This window comes from Ailuropoda melanoleuca, chromosome 8 (genome assembly GCF_002007445.2).
Source record: "Ailuropoda melanoleuca isolate Jingjing chromosome 8, ASM200744v2, whole genome shotgun sequence".
In the NCBI taxonomy this organism is placed as follows: domain Eukaryota; kingdom Metazoa; phylum Chordata; class Mammalia; order Carnivora; family Ursidae; genus Ailuropoda; species Ailuropoda melanoleuca.
This window is the reverse complement of record NC_048225.1, coordinates 60,681,422-60,689,240: the sequence shown is the minus strand read 5'-3', so window position 1 is coordinate 60,689,240 and position 7,819 is coordinate 60,681,422.

Genomic DNA, 7,819 nt, shown 5'->3' with positions numbered 1-7,819 from the left:
TTACATGTCTCCTGATTGAAGAACACACTATCACCTATGAAGAGCTTCCAAACAAATAGGATCTGACTCTAATCAGGCCTCTGGGTCTACCAACCAATGAACAGCTGTAGCTCCCAAATGACAGGAAAGGCAAAGAATAGAGGAACATCTTGAATGACATCACAAGGATACAATTAGCAAAATCCAGTCTGTGGAACCTATAGGACAGATGACCTGGTTCCTTCAACAAATATATTGCACAGGGGATCAAAGTGGGATGGGCAGGAAACCTATAGATTAAAGGGACTTAAAAAGCATATAAACCAATTGCAAAGTATGGAACTTATATCCTGATTTAAACAAACTAAAAATATCACGAGATAATTGGGAAAAGCTGAACCCTAACAGGATATTTGATGATATTAAACATTTATTTTTTACGTTATTTGAATTTGTTATTTTAAATTTTTATGTTTTTTTAGGCATGATAAAGGTTTGTTACAGTGGAGTATTAGAAACAATGAAAAGCCTGCAGAAGATGGTTAAATAATTAATAGAATATAATTCTAGATGATATTTAAGGAGTCTATAGGGCATAACTCAAGTGAGACAAAGATTCTCAAAGTCTCTGTTTGGATTAGGAATCCAACAGAGTAATGGGAAGTATAAAGGGAGAAGAAAATTCCAAAGTTCTTCTGAGTCAAGAAACCTCTCAAGTATTTCTGAAAGAAAAGACATCGGTTTAAAAACTTATCAAAAGAGGAATAAATTATTAATACAAGCAAACAGATTTGCAGATTGGCTTACGTTCTGTAGAACATCATAATACTTCCTGAAGCACAGGCCTCTTAAAAGATGCTTTTGTATGAATAACATTTCCAAGGCTCACCGAACAATCCCGCTCTGTATTCTGCAATTAGAAACTTCTATGCAGTCTCCCCACCCGACAGGAAGGTAACCTTGTAGTCTTTAGTNACCGAACAATCCCGCTCTGTATTCTGCAATTAGAAACTTCTATGCAGTCTCCCCACCCGACAGGAAGGTAACATTGTCCAGTCTTTAGTGTAGTTAGACTGGGCTGATTTTCACTAGCAGTTAGAGTGGCCTAAATTTTCAAGACTGAGCACCAAAATTCTATCATTTCACTTTAAGACAGAATTTCCTAAGAAGTTTTAAGTGTATAATATAGAAAAGAACAACCACATAAAAGACCTGTTGCTTAGATCAAATACTAGATACCAGATGAAAAAACAAACAAAACCCGTTGTAAAGGACATTACTGGGACAAGTGGGAAAAATCTTAACATGGGTCCATAGCTTGTATTAATACGGAATTTCCTGAGCGTATAATTTGAACTGTGTTTACAGGGGAGAATAGCCTTGTTCTTCGGTGATACATGCTTAAGTATTTAGGGATGAAGGGTCATGTTGCCTGCAACTCTTAAGGATTCAGAAAAACTCTGTGTTGTATTATNTAGCCTTGTTCTTCGGTGATACATGCTTAAGTATTTAGGGATGAAGGGTCATGTTGCCTGCAACTCTTAAGGGTTCAGAAAAACTCTGTGTTGTATTATTAAAGGGAATGTGGCAAAATTTACATAGATGAAGGGTATGTAGGGGTTCATCACACTGTTCTTGGGAAGTGAAGGGCAAATTTAATACATGAAATATGAAGCATGCACCTAGAACAGCAACATAGAAAATACTAATGAGATGATGACGGCAACTGAAAAAAAAGCAGAGCACAGTTATATGTAAACTAAAAGAAAAAAGATATAAATATATTAGAATGTTGCCAGTGATTGCCTTTTCTCCAAACTTTGCACTAAAAAGTTATACTATATATATATAAACTTTTATCATGGCATGTTTCAAATATCATCTTGTGTGTCTTAGCTCAAAGCCCCTCCTCAGAGAGCTTGTCCTAACCACCCAATCTGAAGTGGGCCCCCAGCACTTTCTCACAATCTTGTTTTATCGTCATTCTAGCACTTACTACTACATTATGTATCCTTTTATGTTACTTGTTTTCTTGCTTATTGTCTGGATCACCCCCCATATGATGTAAGCTTTCCGAGAGCAGAAGTCTTGCCCAGACCCTCAAACAGTGCCTATGGTTGTTCAACGGCTGTCTGTTGAACGAATGAGTAACTTCGGTCTTTGTCATCCGACTGCCCATTTTACCGGGCACTCTGAAGTCTTGAGAAGGGGAAGAACTTGTCCAAGGTTCCTCATGAGTTTGTGGCGATATAAGAACTAGAACTGAGGTTTTTTGACTCAGGTCTGTATACGCTCTTCTTTCAAAATGTCTCAGGCTGAACTAGCTCCTGGGCACCAGGCAAGTGCCCGGAGTGAGAGAGGATGCAAAGTGCATTTCCTTCGTTGCAGTGTGCCAGCAGCCCCCTAGGTGGCGCCAGCGGTGCTCATTTAGCTCAAGGGAAAGGCAAAAGTGGGTAAAGGCAAACTCATGAGAAGCGGGATATTTGACAGTCTTAAGCTCTCTACCGACTGCTCCTTAGTTGTGAAGGAGAAAAAATATGTGGTAATTAGGAAGTGGAGAAATCCACACCGTGACTATGTGATCAAAAAACATCACGGATGAGTGACAGATGGGCGTGTTGTGAATCCAGAAATGATACACTGATAAGGAGACAACATCACTCATACAGTATTGAAGCCTAGAATGCACAACCTGAATCTAATGGGAAAAACATCAGACAAGCTAAAAATGAGAAATGTTCTATTTGGGCCAGGGGATAGGGGACTGGATTTTTAAAAAATGGATCACTAAAACGAAGAAAAATTGTGGAAATGTCCCAGATTAAAAGAGGCTAGAGAATTGACAACAAAATGCAATACCTGAGACTAGACTGGGTCCTGTGTTAGAGGAAGAAGATGCTATAAAGCACATTATTGGGTCAACTGGTAAAACTGGAATATGGACAGTAGACTACATTAGTGCATCGGTGTTAAATATACTACAGCTGATAACTGTAGTGTGGCTATCTAAGGGAGTATCCTTGTTTTTAGGGAATGTGCGCTGGCGTTTTGAGGAGTAAAAGGCCATAGCGTATGAGGCTTCCCCTCAAATGGTGCAGGAAAGACACACACACACACATTTATACATATATATGCAATTTAATGTAGAAAGTATGTATTATATGTTGGCAGTATGTGCTTTATATATTGAAATTAGAAAAATATATATATTTGTATATATAGATATAAATAAAGCAAATGGGGTAAAATGTTAATAGGTGAATCTGGGTAAATAATCTTTTTACTCTTTTTACTTTTAACAATTCTTTTTACTATTGGATATTCTTTTTATTATTTTTATCTTTGCCACTTCTCTGTAAGTTTGAATTTATTTCCTAATAAACACGTAAGAAGCAAAACCAAAGTAAAGGACGGCGGTTGCCGGCACCTCCTCTGCCCGCCCTTCCTTCTGTTGCACGATTCAGAGCTGGCGTCCTGCCTCCCTCGCGCATGTCTTCTGCTGTCCCTTGCCTCAGTCATTCTCTCCTGAAGGAGCTGAGTTTGGCTTCCAGCCCCTGAGGCTGAGGTCAAAGCTGGAAGGGGTGGAACTACTTTGTTCACAGCAGGGAAATGCTGCTGAGGCCTCTGTAAGGAGATGTGGAGAAGCAGTGGAGAGATCGGAGTCCTGTCTTAACCCCCACTCCGGCCCCTGGGGCTTGAGGATATCTGTGGCATCAGCTCGTTGGAAGCCATCAGGCTCAGGCTGGGCTCCCCCAGCCATTCTGAAGAGGCATCTGGTACCTGGGGGGCTCAACCGGGCTGGATGTGGGAAAAGCCTTGGCAGTATTGGGACAGGGAGGGCTTCACCGTCCTTTCCCTCTGCCTACAGTTTCTTGGAAGTGACACAGTCTGTTTTCTCTTCTGAGTCTGGTATGCTGGACACCCTTGATTCCTCAGGAGTCCTTCCAATCTCCCAATGACCTCCTTTTCATTAAATCGGCAGAATGGGATGTCAGGTGATAGGGAGGAAGAACACTGGCCCCAGGTCTGACCCTGCACTGCACTTCTTCCTGGGATGACTTCTGGTGGTGTTTTCCCGGCCTCCATACACTTCAAATGTGAGTAAGAGGGACTTCATCCCTCCATCCCCATGCCGGGTCCTGACTGGGCCTGCCTCTCACCCAAACCTCACAGGAGAGGGAGGTCTATCTCCGCATTTTCATCACCCTAAAAGGAACCCCCATACCTGTTAGCAGTCTCTCCCCATTCCTCACCTCTTCCCAGTCCCTGGCAACCACGTAATTTACTTTCCTTACATATAGATTTGCCTATCTGGACATTTCACATAAATGGAATCATACAATATATGAACCTTTGCATCTGGCTTCTTCCATTTTCAAGATGCATCCATGTTGTACCATGTATCAGTACCTCATTCCTTTTTATAGCCAAATAAAATTCCATTGTATGGATACACCAATGTATATGACATGAAGTACAGGTCCAAATTCACTCCCTTCCATGTGGATATCCAGTTTGCCCAGCATCACTTGTTGAAAAAACTATTCCCCCCCCCCCATGAATTACCTCAGCACTCCTGTCAATTGACCAATGATGCATGGGTTTATTTCTGGACTCCCAATTCTATATGTTGTTTTGTATGTTTATCCTTATGCCGGTCGGTCTGTTTTTTTTTTTTTTTAAGATTTTATTTATTTATTTATTTATTTATTTATTTATTTGAAATGAAGATAGAGAGCATAAGCGGGGAGGAGGATCGGAGGGAGAGGGAGAAGCAGACTCCCCGCTGAGCAGGGAGCTCGATGCGGGGCTCAATCCCAGGACCCTGGGATCATGACCTAAACTGAAGGCAGATGCCCAATTGACTGAGCCACCCAGGTGCCCCCAGTCTGGCAGTCTTAATTAGTGTAGCTTTATAGTAAGTTTGAAATCTGGAATTGTGAGCCCCCCCAACTTCGTTGTTGTTGTGGTTTTTTTTTTTAAACCAAACTTTTTTCTTTTTTTTAAAGATTTTATTTATTTATTTGACAGAGAGAAAGAAGAAGTCACAAGCAGGAGGAGAAGGAGAAGCGTGTTCCCCGCCGAGCAGGGAGCCCATTGCGGGGCTCCATCCCAGGTCTCTGGGATCATGACCTGAGCCAAAGGCGGATGCTTAACCGACTGAGCGTTTGTTCTTCTTTTTCAGATACTTTTCCTTACTCTGGGTTTCTTGCATCTCCCTATGAATTTTAGGATCAGATTGTCAATTTCTGCAAAAAAGCCATCTGAAATTTTGATAAGGATCACATTGAATTTGTAGATCAATTTGGGGAGCGCTGTCATCTTAACAGTATCAAGTCTTCCAGTCCATGAACATTAATTTAGTTTTGGTGTGCACTAACCTGACCCTTAATTAGTTTTATTTGATAAGGAGGCTGGGTCAGACATCCCCAGTCAATCAGAAAAACTGAGTTAATTGTCAAATGTTTCATTTTGAACTGTGGGGATAGGGTACGCTTTTACTTTTGTGAAGGTAGGAGAAGAGAAAAGATGGAAAGACTTGCAAAGATCGGTAGAGCCGACCAGTAATTGAGGATTGAGCTTATTAAGAAAAAGTGACACTTTGCATTATATGCTTTTCAAGGACATGTCCCCATTCAAGAAATCTTAAGATAACACATAATGACCTAACCATCTCTGAATTTATCTTATAGAACAGAAAAATTATGCGATGGTTTTTGTGATGTTGACCGTCTCGGAAATCTTCTGAGTAACAGAGATGCATTTTAGTTAGTGCACAAAGCAACTCTTCGTGAGTTAAGAAAACTGAAGTCCATCCCTTCCCCCCAGACTTTGGAATTTTTACTGACAGGGCCAGCAAACCCTGGGACAAACTGTACTAATTGCTTCTATGTTTTGTTATAGTGACAAACTTCAATTCTGCTCCCTCTTCCTTAAATGACAAGCAACTTGATATCGCACTGTAACAATGACGTTACCACATGGAGTGTTTAAGTAAACAACATATAACCCTTGTTGCCGCAGTGACATTAGTGCTTCCTGGAAGAGACTGAGAGAAGACTGTTGTGTAGTAATGACCCCTGCAATAGACTGAGTTCCCTTGGTGGTATCGAGAGTTTGTCACGTTGGTGGTCATGGTGTTGCAATCCATTACCTCACTGAGAACGGATGACTTCAGCTATGGTAACTAGCCACAATATTTAATGTAGCTGCCTTGAGCCACTTGAAAACTTTGAAAAATTTTTTTCTCTAAGGCATTTACGTCAAGTGTTCCTGGGAAAACACAGTACCTCTATGTCCACATTTTAGAGAGTTGTGTTTTATTTCCTTGTGTAGTTTCTCTGATTCCTCTCTACGAATGTTAGTGATATCTGCACACTAGAAATGAGTATTTGTCAGTCTACCTATCTACTCATTTATTCGTCTATATTTTACCATGTTCTACAAAGCTTCCTTCCTTCCTTCCTTTTCCTTTCCTTCCTCCTTCCCTCCCTCCCTTCCTTCCGTTCTTTCATTTACTAATGCCATGATATTCTATTAAATAACTAAGTGCCAGGGACTGTCCCAGGCACTGGGAACAAGCAATAAGCAAAGAGGCTGGAGCTTAACTACTGGTGAGGAAAGAAAGAAAATATAGCCCAGTGGTTTCCAATCTGGCTTTACATCACGCTCACTTGAAGACCTTTTGAAATTGATTTCATGGGATCTATTGAATCATAATTCCTGTAAATATAACCTGAGAACCTGTATTTAAATACAAGATAAAGCAAGACAAACAGAACTCCCCAGATGTCTCTGATATGTAGTCAGGTTTCAGACTCACTAAACCCAGAGAGGATATAGAGGAGGGGTCATCTGTGTACCTTTCAAATAATTCTCCCTAACTGGGGTTTTTCTCAACCAGGCTTTTCGTTGGCATTAGGAGGTAAACATTCCGAATTGATTTCTTGGAAGGATCTGCAACGTAAGGTATTGCCCCTGCTGATTAAAGAGAAATAAACCTGTACACTTCACAGTTCAATGAAACAGATGATTGAGTTTCTCTCTTTTTGTTGGATGTTGTGGCACTACTCACGCTGGGATGGGGCAATGTTGAGGGGGAGGGGCAAAGAAAATTCTTGCAGGCTATTCCAGACCCTTGCTGAACAACAGTTCTGTATTTCTCCAGAACAAGGCCCCAAAGTTCCACAGTTCAGGATACGGTGGGGATTATTTGCGCTTGTTAAATTTGCAAAACTGAAGTTAGTTACCCACCCTGCCCGTTTATAGTTTTCTAACGAACCTGACAGCGTGAACCAGTTACCAAAGGCAGCCCCACCTCTAAGCAATAAAATGAATGGACCTGCTGTACCAAGTTATTGGCTATTAATCGAGTAAATTTTACAGGACATCTGCCTGAAATAATTAGGCCACTGGTAAGAGAGTTGCATTTCTTCTGCACCGCTGCCAGAGAGCAGGACCCCCGTCCACAGGAGCCGTCCCAATGCAGGGCAAGTACATCAGCGTGCAGCGGGAGCCCGCACTTCCCCCCACTTCTGCAGGGGGCGCGCGCGCTCGGACGGTTCCGCAGAGGCTTGTGGCTAAAACTTATTTCTGGGAACTGTCCTCGGGTCAGTGGGGAGCGCTGCCACCCTTCGCCCCGGACCTCCTCGCAGCCCTGACAGCGGGGTCATATCTCCGTCTTCCCGGGCCAGCTCCGCACCCGCCCCACGGCGACCGCCTAGCCGCCGCCGCCCGAGCTCCGGCCGGGAACAGCCGCTGGGCCCCACCTCGGTGCTGGGCTGGCACGGTTAGCAAGCGTTCATTCGTGCGCGGGGGGGCCGCTCCTCTGTCCCCGAGC